Source organism: Diabrotica undecimpunctata, chromosome 2, assembly GCF_040954645.1.
Source record: "Diabrotica undecimpunctata isolate CICGRU chromosome 2, icDiaUnde3, whole genome shotgun sequence".
Taxonomy (NCBI): Eukaryota; Metazoa; Arthropoda; class Insecta; order Coleoptera; family Chrysomelidae; genus Diabrotica; species Diabrotica undecimpunctata.
The window spans coordinates 66,041,870-66,058,700 of NC_092804.1; positions in this window are offsets into that span (position 1 = coordinate 66,041,870).

The window sequence follows — 16,831 nt, forward strand, 5'->3', positions numbered from 1 at the left end:
GTAACACTTTTAATTAATTGATACTTTTTCACAAGAACAGAGTTAATATGAAAGGAAAAATCATGTGCCGTACATGGTCTACTTCCTATTTAAAATTAAGAGCGTAGGAGCAAAATTTCGGGCCAATGCTTTTTAAATGCAATCATTTTTTTCGAATCCTGAGAAAACTAACAAATATTTTTGAAAAATTTAAATGCAGAATGAAAGATTACATTATTACCGAGGGCCGAAAGTCCCTTAGAATAAACAAAAATTTTTTTTTAATGAGATATTTGAAATTATAAATCACATTAAATTTTCTCTTTTTTTTCACCCCTGTAACTTATTAAAATAAACATTATAGAAGTTTTCAGTGACTTTCGGCCCTCAGTAATAATGTATTCTTTCATTCTGCGTTTAAATTTTTCAAAAATACTTATTAGTTTTTTTGGGATTCGAAAAAAATGAATGCATTTAAAAAGCATTGGCCCGAAATTTTGCCCCTACGCTCTAAGGGTTTGTGGTGCTGGAATGGAGGATATTGACAAATAACAGTTATCTATATCGGTAAAAGTTGTTCCCTGTGGACTAAAAATCGACCTGCTTCAGCGTTTTCACAAAATCCAGTGAATATTACTAAATATCAGGGTGAATTCTTTTGAGTGCGCAATCCTGTATAAACTCTGTTTCTTTCTTTTATATTTTTAAGCTTTTTTAAGTGTACCTATATTGTAAATATATAACAAAAGCATTACTACATTTTCTAGTAGCCAATCCAACCCAAACAATGCTTCTCGAATTTTAAATCTCGTGGAACATCTAAACTATTTAGTACTTCCGTTTCTTTTACATTTTTTTTTGTTAATTCGTTCTAATCACGATAATTAGTAAATTGACCTTAGTTTTTTTCAATGGAATCCAAGGATGTTTCCGTTTAAATCATTACAACGTTTGTGTTACGATATTTTATTTCGCAGAAATTGATTACTAACGTTAACTAATAATTTTCTAAATTTTCAAAAACGTTTTGACATTTTTTAAGAATATGTGATTATTTAGTTCCCCTTTAAGGCATATAAAATGAAATAAATACCTACTTGCTTTGTTTTAATATAAAGTATTTATAATCATTAGGTACGTGGATACCTTAAAAAGGGCAAAATTAAATGTGATAGAGTGTACAATGTATCTTTAGTTGATATTTTACCTTATAGCAATACATGATATTAAATTAGGTACTCTTGATTTTATTTAACCTTAAACCCTACCCCCTCCTACGTAATAATTAATTAGGAAGACGGTCAAAATTTAAATAGCACATAAGGACTCTGTTATACAAGCGTTAATAACGTCGCGTTTGCAGCGCCGCATTAGCGTCGGCCCAACCGGACAGTGGCACTACCATGGAGTAAATTATACGAACATTGCTGTTCGTATAATTTACTCCATGGTAGTGCCATTGTTCGGTTGGGCCGACGGTAACGCGTCGTTATTAGCGCCCGTATAGCGGGTCCTTAGGCTAACAAATCTTTTAATACACTCTTTCAAAAAAGTATCGCCTCACCTACGAAACTGCAAATTTTTAATTAAAAATAATTTAAAACATGGATTTTTTACTGTTGTTTTTTTTTGTTTTTTAAGTACATAACAATTATTAAAAGAAAAATGCAGAATGTACTAAAAACAAAGGTTTTATTTAATTTATTTCATAAATTAGAAGTAAGCGCACAAACAGCATTGAATAAAAAAAATATAACTTCGACGTAGTACATCGAAAAGAGCGTCTCCATAACAATGCCGATATTCTTTGTAGGCGACCATGTTTGAAACGACAATGACAGTAGGTACTGTAAAAGACTTAAAGATAAAGAAAACATAACCGAAGTAGTAAGTCTCCAGGTAATCACAGTTATACAGGAACAAGATAATAATCAGACTTCACTGAAAACCCTTAAAAATAGTCAAAAAAAAGATAATGACTTAAATGTCATACGATAATGGCTTAAAAACGGAGTACGACCTATTTGGCAGAAAATAACCAAATACAGTGGAACTATAAAGGCTTACTGGACTCAGTGGGAATCTCTGTATCTTTCCAATGGTTTATTCAATGGTTTATTGTATCGGAAGTAGGAGAGTCCTGATGGAGTACGTACAGTGCAACAAGTGGTACCTCCAAAAATCACACAATAAAATTGTGTTACAAGAACTTCATAGCAACCTTTCGGGAGGACATTTCGGAGTTAAAAGAACACTTGCCAGAGTTCGAGACAGATTTTACTGGATCAACTGCCGCGAGATGTAGAAGATTGGTGTAAGAAATGCGATTTATGCAATGGTAAAAAACGTCCTAGAACAAGAAGTCGTGGTAAAATGGCACAATATCTTTCCGGAGAGCCTTTTGAACGACTTGCAGTGGATATTCTCGGTCCACTTCCGATGACAGAGAGGGGGAATTAGTACTTAATGGATTATTTTTCAAAATGCACTGAAATTGTACTCCTTTCTAATCAAAAAGAGACTATAGTAGCAGAAACATTTGTAACACACGTCATATAGTCAACAACACACAACATAGAGTCCTTTAGAGTTCCATTCTGATCAAGGACGAAATTTTGAATCAGAATTATGGCAAGAATTAATGAAAATCTTGGGTATTAAGAAAACTCACACTACGCCTCTCTATCTACAATCAGATGGAATGGTCGAAAGACATAATAGAATTATTTGTCAATAACTTTCAATGTTTGTCGCTGATAATCTAAAAGATTGGGATACTTTAATTCCTATATTCCTGTAAGCCTATATAAGTTTCGAATATGAATCAACTGGTTATTCTCAATCAATGATGATCACTGGCAAAGAAATGAAGCTATATTCTACTCAAGATTTTCGGAAGATTGCCTCCCTGCGAAGAACTTTCATCTCTGACGCACATAGAAAATTTGAAAGAAAAGTTGTAAAAAGTCTACGAATTTGCTCGTAAAAGTTTGAAGCTTCAAAGGGATAAAGCCAAGGCTAGGCTCGAAATGCATGCTACTGGTACTAATTTCAAGTTGACCAAGTGTGGTTAGACAATCCCACACGTAAGAAAGGACTTTGTCCGAAACTTCAACGAAACTGGGAAAACCCGTACAACGTCCTGCAGAAAATAAACGATCGAATCTACCGCATCCAGTTTGAGCTAGAAGTAAACCCATTGTAGTTCATATCGAGAGACTAGCTTCATACCATGGAACTGGTCCACCCTGTTGGCTTCAATCGATCCCTAATAGTCCAGTTATTGGAGGCGAATAATTATAATTAAAGGAGCAGTGTTACGAAAGTTCCGTAAGATCTATGACACGTAGAAAAAGCCATCAAATTTATATTTTTCTTGTTTGCGAGACACACCCAACAATAGATTCTTCATAAATTACTTTCTCAAACTTCCTCGATTTAACAAGAAAATAACTTAATGGGTACGGTTAATAGCTGTTTAATAATCCCCATAGTTAAAAAACAGTCTCAAACGGGTTTTCTCTGTATTTTGAAACAAAACACTTTCTAGGCATACAATATTTAATTCTACCTAATATTTTAAATTTCACAATTTACCATACGTTTAAAATAGGTCCATTTCATTTCACAACACAAATCTTGATATAATTTTTTTACATGTAGAAATAACAATTTTTGTCATTCTTCCTTTTCTCTGTCATTTAAATTTTGTGCATATGTATGGTGCAAATGAAAGTAATAAATTCGTTATTTCGTAAAACGGCGACTTTAAGGAAAAATCTTAAAACCCCTTTTTATTTCTAAACAGGATATTCGTAAGAATACCTTTTTATTTTTTAAGTCATCTATGTGAGCGTGATGACGTCATTGGTAAAATTTTTAAATGGAAATGTGGGTGTTGTAATACATTAATTGAAAAGTCTTCTAAATACCTATTCAACCATATCAATATGTCTGAGTAATTGAAGTTTGTATTTGTTAAAGAAATAATAAAGCTTTATTATTACAACAAATATTTATTATGTATTATTCATTAAATACAACGAAACCTAAATGAAGTGCTCAAATTGTTTACCTTCAGCTAATACAATGAGAAAGACGTGCCGTGAACCCTTGTTGGCCGCCTAAGGTGACTTAGGCGGCCAATCTATTGTTCCTCTTCGACCTATCAAGTCGTTGCGCAAGTAGTTGCGCACCAAGAGAGCATAGTGTAGAAGCGCACCATCTTGCTGCAGCCATAAATTATTTCTGTTTGGAAACAACCGGTTCAATTCGAGGAGCAAGAAGTTTTGAAGATATTCTAAATATCGAGAATTTGTTTTTTCGAAAAAGTATGGTCGAATAATGCTCTTATCTATTATTACCGCCCAAATATTAACTTTCTTTGGGTATTGAGTACGATACTTTTGCATCCAGTGTGGATTTTCCGTAGCCCAGTACCGATAAGTTTGACAATTGACATGACCGTTTAGTAGAGATGTAGCTTCATCAGAGAAAAGAACCTTTTTAAAAACATCGCATCTTATGTGATTTTAATTACTATTTAAATGGGAATAAGCCACAATTAAAAGCCAAATCGGATTTCCGAAGTGGAAATTGAAACGTCAATAAACGTACTTTAACCTTTAATTGTGGCTTATTCCCATTTAAATAGTAAATACTTTAAAATGCCACAAGAAAATAGCTTCAGAATAATATTATGTTATTTTGATTCATTATAATTTCACAAAATTCAGTTCGTCTATCAAAATCATCTTCCATAAGTTCTTGTACTAAACTTAATTTGTAAGGATGCCACTTTTCCTTTTTCAGCTTTCTGACAACTGTTGAATGGTCCATGTCATTATCTAATGCTCCTTTTCCTGAACTGGTATAGGGATTATTTTGAAAGGCTAACATAACCTCTGGTTGTTTGTTTTCGTATATTAGTTTTCTACTACTTTTAGGGGGGTCTTTGACATGACCTGTTTCTCTGACTTTCTTCTCAAATTTGCTTAGAGTATTGCTTACTTATTCTAATGATTATTCTATGATAGGGACCGAGTGATTGCCGGTATAAGCAGTCCCCCACTTACCGACCAACGGCTCCGGGCGGACGAGTTGGTAGGTGGTAGGGCACTCTTTTGTCCTGGGGCTGAGAAACCGGCCCCAAAGGCGGAAGAATCAATGGTTTGGTCAACGGCATAAGAATATAGAAGGCAACGAGAAACCATTATATTAAAGATCCCTATGGATATCTCTAGTACAATTATAATGGCTGTACAACTCAATAAAAAGTCGCATACTGATCATGGACATCGGAGACCAAGATCCGGCAAGAGAGGTCATTCCCATGACCACAGGGCCTCTCAGGTCGTTAATATGCAAAATCCCTGTGAAATACCCAATAAAACACCTTTAAGAAAAGTCCACACGAATTGTCTGAAGAGGATATCCACTTGGAACGTTAGGACGATGGCTCAATCAGGAAAAATCTAATGCGCAATTAAAGAAATGGAACGCATGAAAATAGAAATAATGGGCATAAGTGAAATGAGGTGGCCTGACTCAAGTTATTGTGATATAGAAGACTACAGAGTATACTATTCAGGATCAGAAAATGGTAAATATGAGAATGGGGTTGGAATTATCACGCATAAAAGTATAGCCAAACAAGTCAACAACTTCATACCAGTGAACGATAGAATCCTCCTGTTACAAATAAATACGTCACCGGTGAACACAAACATCATACAAGTCTATGCACCCACAGCAGACCATAGTGATGAAGAAATATCAGAATTCTACAAACAAATAAGCAACCTTATAAGAGATATACCGAGACACGAACTCCTTATAATCATGGGAGAATTTAATGCAAAAATAGGTAACGGAAAAGAAGGGCAACATATTGGTCCACATGGATTAGGAGAGAGAAATCAACGCGGAGAAACAATGAGTATCTTTGCAGCTGAGCATGACTTAATCGTGCTAAACACATTTTACAAACTACCGCCTAGACGCCTGTATACATGGAAATCACCTAGAGACAACGGAGAAGACGTTATTATTAGAAATCAAATAGACTATATGCTTGTTAACAAAAGATATCGAAATAGTTTCAACAGTATTAAAACCTACCCAGGCGCTGATATTCAATCTGACCACAATCCTTTAGTGGGCGTGTATAGAACTAAGTTAAAGAAAATACGCGGAAAAACTGTAAAAAAATATGACATGAGAAAACTGAAATGTAGCGAAGTAAAAGAAATAGTCAGCAAAACATTAAATAGAAAATTTAAAGAAATCGATAATACAACGGAAAGCACAGAAGATAAGATAGAATCCCTTAAGAAAACAATAGACGACATTAAAGACAATTTTATGAAGAACGAAGAAGGTAAGAATAAGACATGGATGACGACAGAGATTCTGCAACTAATGGAAGAAAGAAGGAAAAACAAGAACGATAACTCCATGTATAAAACATTACAGCGAGAGATACAGAGAAAGATCAGAGAAGCCAAACAGAAAGAACTGGAGAGAAAATGCCAAGAAATCGAAATTCTCCAAAGTAAATACGACGACTTCAACGTGCATAAGAAGGTAAGAGAAATTACAGGTAAATGTAAAAACAGAAGAATAAGTAAACTTGTTAATGACAATGGAGAGATAATCGTGGACAAAGAGAGTATCAATGATACCTGGAAAAATTACATAATGATGATGAATCTTTAAGAGTACTATGTAAAATCTTCAATAATATCTATGACACAGGCAATATCCCAAAAGATTGGCTACTTTCAGAATTTATTACCTTACCAAAGAAACAGGGAGCAAAAAAGTGCGGAGAATATAGGCTAATAAGTCTAATGAGCCATTCATTAAAACTTTTTCTTAAAATTATACATCGTAGAATATACAAGCTATGCGAAGAGAGAATACAAGACACACAGTTTGGATTCATGAAAGGCGTAGGTACAAGAGATGCACTGTTTAGTCTACAAGTATTATTTCAAAGATGCAGAGATATGACTTGCGATATTTACACCTGCTTTGTGGACTACCAAAAAGCATTTGATACAGTTCAACACCAAAAAATGATGAATATTCTAACAAAAGCCCAAATGGATGATAAAGATCGGCGTATAATACAAAATTTATACTGGAACCAATCAGCCACAATAAGAACGAATTTTGGAGGTGAACCAACGAAAGTGATCCAGATTCTACGAGGCGTTAGACAAGGTTGTATACTTTCACCTATATTATTTAATCTATATTCAGAGGAAATATTTAGTGAAGCCTTGGAAAAATGCGAACATGGAATACTTCTAAATGGAGAACGCCTAAACAACATCCGTTATGCAGACGACACCGTTATTTTTGCAGACAGTTTGAACAGTTTACAGCAACTAATAAACAAAGTAAATGAAGTAAGTGAAAGATTTGGACTTCAAGTAAATATAACAAAAACTAAATTTATGATCATCAGCAAAAATAAAGTTAGAGACGCTCAACTACTTATCAATAATACACCAGTGGACCGAGTAAAGACCGATGTAGAATAGAGAAGGCTAGGAGTGCATTCAATAACATGGCCAAACTCTTTAAAAGCCACAATCTTAATCTGGAGATAAAAGTAAGGCTCCTACGATGTTATATCTTCTCAATATTGTATTACGGAGTTGAATCCTGGACACTAACTGAAGCAATGGAGAAAAAACTTGAAGCCTTCGAGATGTGGCTGTACAGGCGAATTCTAAGGATATCATGGACAGACAAGATAACCAACGAGACCGTATTACGAAGAGTGGGCAAAGAAAGAGAGGTGATGTATACCATTAAAAGGAGAAAGTTGGAATATCTCGGACATATAATGAGAAACAGCACTAAATACAGATTACTGAAGGTAATCCTACAGGGTAAAGTATTCGGAAAGCGAGGAATTGGGAGAAGGAGAATATCATGGTTGAAGAACCTGAGGAAATGGTTCTCCACAACAACAACGAATCTATTTAAAGCATCAGTCAATAAAATAATTATAGCCAGAATGATTGCCAATATTCGGAACGAATAGGCACTGAAAGAAGAAGAAGAATTCTAATGATTATTAGAATTTCTATTCTTTGCGTTTCAGTCCGCTTCCTGTTGATATATAAGACTTTTGAATACGTCTACCACAATAATACTATGTATTAACAAAGTGACAGAAAGTTATTTAAGGTTGAATGTTCAAGTATCAATGTTGATGTTGATACGGTAACTAGATTTTTAAAAAAAGGTAAAAAGTGTAGCATTTGCATTTTCCTTGATATATATTTTGAAATCCACTCTTATATGTATTAAATTGAAATCCCCTCATACTTATATGTATTAAAATAACGAAGAATGTTTTCCATGTTTCTCTGTTCCTATCTTACGAGTTAAAACCCAAATAGTATTTCGTTCTTTTTACGTCGCCGAAGTTAATGTAAACCATTTTAAAGTTTGTTTATATCACGGACGCAAATTCTTTGATATTTTCTTTGATCGAAACCGCTTTTAGGATATTCTGCGTTTCAAATAAATATTCCAGTTTATTATGTTTTGTTTATGATAAATTAAGCGAATGAATTTAAAAGATTATTAGATCACTCTCGTTTCGGTCGCTGTCAGAGGCAGTGGCCTACAGTGTGGGTCCAAATTGTTCGTCAAATTTGTATTGTTCTTGCGTTTCTTCATTTTTTATGGAAGATTAGTAGTTTTGCAGTTAATTGTTCAGTACGTGTTACGTTACGTGCAATGGTTCCAGTTTTGTAAAAATGTGCCGCTGATTTGTTTCTACCTCACCTGTTTGTCCCTGGCTGATCAACGTTCCAGACTATTTGAAGCAGTCCGTTTTGTCGTGCATAGCAGAAAATCTAGTATGATGCCAGTTTAACCCCAGAAGTGCCAGTGCATTGTTTTTTTTTTGTGAAACCAAGGAAACTTTTTTTGTTTTAAACCTTCAAAAGAAATAAATAAACATTAAAATAATAATTGCTTTCATAATTTAAATAATAAAATAAAGGTTTTAATAATTAATATTGTAAATCTTACGGTATGGCTATGCTGTCATTTTAATTCTTCTCTGTTAAATTCAATGTTGACATATGACAGCTACATTCATATTTTTGCGACATTAAGCTTGTTTTATTTTTAGAAAAGGTTGATCTTTATGAATAGATTTATTTAAAAAGATAATTCTTTACTTGTCATATTTTTTTATTTGCCACAGTTTATAGCCCAGTAACATTTGTAAGTTATGTAGCAATTCCCACTTGTAAAGGACACATGTAAGTTTTTCTTTGTTATTTTTATATTTACTTTTGTGACTATTAATAAAGTTTTTATGTATTATCTGTATTTGTAAGTGTTTGTGTTGAGACAGTAATAAATGTTTAATTTATCTCTCTGAACCATTTTGTTTATTTTAGAAAAGTCTCCTAACCCCTGTTTATGGAAACCCCTTTATTTTAGGAAAGAAGAGCCTTATTTCCTTTATCCAGCAAGATTAGGATTCTTCGAAGCGGCGTCCTTTTTCAAATAGCTAGAGGTCTTTCTTGTTGTTTTTATTTGCCTTTTGTCCAGGAGATTTATGTAAGTATCCATTTGTTTCATTTTTTTTGTAGTTGTCCCAATCATGTCCTTACCATCAACTTATTCACGACCCAGCTCTCCAAACAAACCCTGAATGCCGTTCGTACAGTTTCGTTTATTTTGCTTGCCCTATCTCTACCCCCAATAGTTTCTGTCCCCAACTTTCAACCCCCATAATTATACCCTATGTGGTAGGCAAAATATTATCGTTACAAAAGTAAGAAGATAAGAAATTTATTTTTGGTGTCAGTAAATACATCATACCAAAACTTAATATATATTATTAAGAAATCTGTAGAAATTTCGTCAATAATATTTGTGATAATACGCATAAGTATCAATTATTGTTGTAGATATTGATACGGCTGAATAGGTATTTAAAAGAACTTTCAAATAATGTATTACAACACCCACATTTCCATTTAAAAATTTGAGCAATGACGTCAACACGCTCACATAGATGACGCCAAAAGTAATACGGTATCCTTACGAATAGCCTGTTTAAAAATAAAAATCGCCCGGTTTCAGGATTTTTCCTTAAACTCGTCGGCTTACGAAATAACGAATTTATTCCTTTCAATTGCACCGTACTGTACGTATGTACGTACATATACATATTAATATAACAATACAAACATTTGAGGATTTTAAATTAAAATAATTTAGATACAGGAAGTTAAATTTAATGTGAACTGTTTTGACAATACGGAATATCCTGCTTATTTGAAAATCATTTTAAATCGTGTCTGTACTTTGTCCATATTTTTCTGTTAATATTAATTTAATGTTTTGACAGTAGAAAGTGATTAATATGTCTTAAAATCGATAATGAAATTTTTAGTAGAAGCTTCTTATCAAATTGCATAACTGCATAACATCAAAAAAGTGAATAGAGAATTATTCAGTAATTACTAAACCATCAGTTTAATGAGGCGTGATTGGAAAATTTTCCTCCGATGTATTAACCATCATTTTTAATACGGTCAATGTTTTTTAGCAACCATGACCAATATTAATTCTTAAATGTATTAAATATAGTAAAGCCTTGGATGAAGGCATATTAAAATTATATGTATTTTATTAAATTTATGTTGAAATAAAAAAGTAAATGAAATTAAAGTAATCAGAACATTTTTATCATATTTTCTTTACATATAAATATATCATCATCATCAGTGGCGTTACAGCTCTTTATGAGCCAAAGCCTTCTTCAGAACAATCCTCCATTCGCACCTGTCTCTGGCAACTCTTCTCCATGCTCTAATTCCGATAGACTTCAAATCATTTTCTAGGTTGTCTTGGTACCTAAGTCTCGGTCTTCCTCTTCTTCGTTGTCCGATCGGCCCTCTTCGGTCAAAAACTTTTCTGACTATGGCATCTTCCTCTCGTCTGATTACATGACCTATCCGTCTGAGGCGTGCTACCTTAATGAATTTTACAACGTCAGGTTCTCCAAATCTTCTATACAACTCATATAAATATATAGAAATCTATTTTAAATGAGAAACCAAGATCCAAATTGTAACCGAACCGTACTTGGCCTCAAGGGCAGGTTTACATGACAAGCGTTTAACGCGCGTTTCGATACCGCACGTTTACAACTATGTACATTTTATTCATGCCATACATAGTGTTTTAATAAAGCGCGCGTTGAACGCTGATGCTAGAGTGTTGGCAGCGGGCGTCCTTATTGACGCGTGAGATCGTTGATTTAGTCATTGGTTTTCTTTTCACTTTGTCTCAGGACCAGCAACTTCATGTAGAGTCTTACGTTGCCATGTTATCAAATCCACTGGTAACTATAACATCTTAACATATAAGATTTAATAATGTAAAATAAATTTAAACCAATAACTTTTAAAGGGTTTTTACCCAGATATTTAGTGGCTCAATACATGTCTCTAGACACTGATGATGGAATATGGATTCCGAAAACGTTTTGTTGTTTTGATATAGCCCGATTGGGTTTTTTAATTATATACCTTTTATAAAGGATTTTAATATTTTTTTTTGTGATACATAGTATACAGCCAGCTACAGGAACTTAGTTTCTTTGTGGATTGGTTTTCTATGTTATCGTTCAGGTGACCGCGCGCTTTTGACGCAGATAGACGTATTTATGGTTGCTCAATTCGTCCAGATATCGTCCGAAATGAAAACGAAAGCTTTTAATACAAAATTATTTATAGATGAAATTGAAAAACATCGTGCAATATTGTGTTGATTAATAAAAAACTTACCTCAATGTAATTTTATCAGTTTTTCTTCTGGTGAAATACAATATCACATGTATATCTAAGTTCATCTGTTATGAGTTCATCGTATATCTGAGCCAGTAAGTCATTAAATGAACATTTCGAAGTAGTTAAAAAATTTGGTTGCGAATTGTCTTAGCTTAGGATACAAAATATGTATTAGCTTTCAATCAGCCTGCATGGAAAAATTGGATGTAAACAATATATCCGTCTTCTCTCGAGTCGTTTCTGCTCTCGGTATAAAATCACCGTTAAAACTATTTCTACTTCCATCTTCGACAAATGTAGGACTCAAACTGAACTAGGGCGGCCGCGACAACGCACATTCAACGTCTGACAAGTGCTTCGAGGATACATCGATGGGGACAGTTTCTGCATGTAAGAAGATGTTCCATATTTTGTATTTTCTTACAGTGACAGTTTACATCATCTTGGTCTATTTTTCCCCATTTTGCCCATATTTGATTTTACTGGAGCGACCCCTGTTCTTATCCTATTGATAATTTTCCACGGTTTAAAGTTCAGAGATTGGCGGATCCGTTGAACATGGGAAAGAAGAAAATGTTCGAGCGGTTCATCCTGAACTGTTCTAAGAAAGTTTTTTCTGGATTTTAATTGCCTTCATGGTCTTCGAGCTCTGTATAGCAGCGTGCATTACTTAAACACATACTTAAACCTTTTCCTAGTTGTACGCTCATGCTCCCCGGATGTACCTTTTTAGATCCTTGCTGAACTTCATTGAGGTTTTTCTAACTACTTTTAGATGACTGAGGGTACTTGAGAAGTTAGAGAAATAATTGCTACTAATTGCCCGTCAGATAACCATGCTCTAAAATTGCTCGTGCAGAATTAGCAGAATTAGCCATAAGCTGTGTGTCCCAGTCCAAAAGAAGATAGTTCATTCCACAGTCCATAATCATCGACTCAGTCTGGAATGATGGCTCGGCTAACGACGTTTCAAATAAATATGAACCGATGGAGCCACAAGCCCAAAATCCATACCCAACAATTTTCTTTTTCGGAACTTATTAAATCTCATACAGATTGGTATAATCCTTACTTCAACAATTCTGTTTGTTGACATTCCCTTTCATCAAAAAATAAACCTCATCACTGAAGATGATTTTTCGATGAAAACTAGTGTTAGTTTCTAACTGCACGAGAGAGCACGTTGTCTATGGTCGTTTACCTTCAGCTCCTCAGTCAGTTTAATTTTCTGTGCGTTGACTGGCATTGATCCACCACACTCCGAACTCCGAATAGTCTGTAAAATGGACGAGGCTCGCAGGACCTTACCGCACAGAACAACCATTTTAATAAAACACTTTTATTTGCACGTGTTGTTGTACACTATTTACCTAGATATTCAGACAGAAACAACTACACTCAAGAAATACAAGAAATACTCAAGAAATACAAGAATATATCGTTAATAGTAACAAATGCTTTTGTAGTTACAAATGCCTAATGAAAAACAAATAAAAACAAATTAATGCAGATCACAGACATTGTTAATGAAAAAATGAATTTAATTTATTAAGTTAATTAATGTACCTACCCGAGTCAAAAGGACAAACTAAAAAAAGGAAGATAAAATATAAATCAGATTACTCCATGTAAAAACCATGCTAGTTGTGGAGAAACTAAGAAACAGTTAGGTGAGTAAAAAAGTAGAAAGACAAGGCACAAATAACAAGACAAACCTCACACAGGAGAAGAGAAACAAGGAAAAAATGGAACATAGGGTATGATCTGCAGACAACTAAGACAAAAAATTATTGATTTTATATCTATCACTTAATTTCATATGTCAACATCAAGTACAAGGAAACCAATCTTATCAATAATAATAAACATTTAAGCTCCGAGGTAAGACTCACAAAATTTCGACATAAAAACAACATACATAAAATAATATGGAATTTTCCAGGTAGATCATTATTATACGCTTATTCAATTGAAACTCATATTCGTTCAGTTTGGCCTTGGAAACATCTACTGCAATCACTCAAATGACGTTCTGTAATGTTAGTAAACGTCATACTGAGAAGTTCTTGTCATTTGTATTTGACTAAACTTTTAAGTATTGTGACTTAAAATTCACGGTTGTTGTTAACAATCCATCCAAATGTAATCAGAGTGCGGTGATTCAATATTTGTGTGCTGAAGGTTTGCGATATTTACAAATTCATACGCGAATACAAGTAGTGTACGTGCATGTTTTACGTATCCAACAACTGTCAAGGACTACTGTCAATAATTTAATAATGGCAGAAAGAAGACCAATGATAAGCCGCGACCAGGTGCATTGAGTACTGCATCAACAGACAGGAATGTGTTACACAAATGTATGTATCTATAGACAATCTGTCTATAGAATCGTAACACAAACTGCAAAGTTTGTTCGCAATGGGTTCCTTGCCTTTTGTCAGAGAATCAAAAAACTTTCGAATGGGTTTATCTTTGCAACATCTCACGGAATACAGGCCAAACGATAATGACCCTCTTTCGTCAATAATTGCTGGTGAAAAAGCTTGGTGTCATTATTTTAAACCATCTAGTAAGATCCATCAAAAATATCTCGAACATAAAACAAAAAGAGGATCAAAAGCAACTACCACTTTTGCACGTAGAATTGGTTACTAATGAAAAAATAAAGACATTTATAAAGCCAATAAACTACTTAACTCAATAATTGAATTTAAACCACCACATCCCAAAAGAGAAATTCCGCAATGCCACAGGTGTCAAAATTTCGAAGACACACAAATACTGCAACAAAATGCCTCTAAGATGAATTAAAGATGTCAAATGCACAAATAGTCAAGAAAATCATTCCTGCCAACTAGAGAGGCTGTTTGGTCTATAAAGAGCTCCAAAGGAAACAACTTCCAAAGTTGAGGGAGAAAATACAATCTATATGCAAACGCTGTGGAGAGACAAAATTATACTACCGCATCTGTTCCAAATACTACACAGTAAAAACTGCATACATCAGAAACAAGTAACAATTTAGAATTAATGGCCCAAAACTTATGGACAGAATGGTTAAATGGTCTACCTTCTCATAATGATGCTATCAAAATTTAATTTTCAACCCTAAAATTAAAATTGGCTATTGGAACGCAAACAACCTCACAAACCACAGAGAGAAGATTAAGCCATATATAAAATTAAATAACCTTGATATCATGATGGTCTCTGAAGCTCATAGGACAAACAAGAACCATTTTAGTATGAAAGATTGCTGCACCTATGTCATGCCACATACAATGGGAAAAGGTTATGGTCGAACTGCGTTAATCATTAGAAGTAACATAAAATATTAAGAAATAAATAAAGTGTGTGAAATCAACATTCAGGCAACATCGATATCTGTAGAACTCAGTGAGGGATACATAACAATGTCAGTTGAGTATTGACCCCAGGTAAAATAATTAAAGAGGAACATTTCTCTAGTTATTTCAATGGGCTTGGTCATCACTTCATTGCAGCAGATGACTTTATTGCAAAACATACAAGATTGGGTTCACGATTGATAATAACACGCGGAGTAGAACTTCTTAAAAGTTTAAATGACAATAATTTGATTCCAATTTGTATTGGACAACCAACCTACTGGCATACAGATAGAAATAAAATACCCGATCTTATCGACTTTGCTATCGTAAAAGGAATTACAACTTTTTAAATATTAAACCTTCCTTTGACCATTCTCCCATATTTATTGATGTGATAGAACATGTATATAATATAAATAAATTCCCCACATTTTCAAATCATAAAACAAATTGGAGTCTGTTCGAAGTTAATATTCAAAATGCAATTACATAATTTAAATATTTTTTTTAAAACAAATAAAAATATTGAAGAAGGAGTTTATCACCTTACATCATCATTCACTAGGCAACTTGGAGAGCAACTCCAGATCAAAATCAGAGTAATAACTGTGCACCATATCCACATCATATAAAAATCTTAATTAACGAAAAGAGAAAACTTCCAGATCTCCTGAGGATAAAACTCAGCTGAATAGGCCTACTCGCTTGCTTCAAAGAAAACTACACAAATATAAAGATCAAGGCATAAACGAATTTCTTGAAAGTCTGACTGGACGGATGACACAAATTACACTATTTGGAAACTCTCTTAGAAACTTAAACATCAGATTAAGCATGATTTTTCAATTAGAAAGAAAGATAGTGATTGGGCCAAGGTTGATGATGATAAAGCACAAGCATTCGCTAATCATCTCAGCCAAGTTTTTTAACTTCACCCAGAACTATCTCAATGGAAGAAGAAGAATTAATTTATTCACGAGAACTTAGATGCACCCTAACATATGTCACCTCCTATAGAAAATATCAAAATGAGTAAAATTAAAGATTTAGTTAAAAATCTCAATATTAAAAAAGCTCCAGTGTATGATTTAATATCAAAAAAAAAAACTGCAAAAATTTACCTGAAGACGGATTTTGGTTGGTTATACATATTTAATGCTATACTAAAGTTGGGCTATTTTCCGTTTCAATGTCACAAATTATTCTAATACTGAAATGAGAACTAGATGCTGTACCTCATATCTGTAGAACGTAAGTCCAAACTGGCTTTAGCATACATTTAGACAGTAATAATTTATTATGAGACTCAATTTAGTCGGTTGTGAAAATGTACTTCCAAGTATTTAACATCACTTCTTTGGGTATTGTAGTATTGTTTATACGAACAAATGATACACTCTCCCTGTGTAAAGTAAATGTTATATGTGCTGATTTGCTGTCATTTACTTTAACTTTAACCATTTCTCTAGATCATTTGAATGAATTTGTAAATTTTGGCAGGCTGTATGCTTGCCCAAGACCTAAGCGACCGAGGAGCGAAAGACTAAAACGCCGTGACTCTCTTCTATATTTGTAAATATATAAATGTATATTCTATCATTTTATATCCAACTGTGTGTGTATTTTATCTGTGCTATTTTTTTAATGTTAGTATAA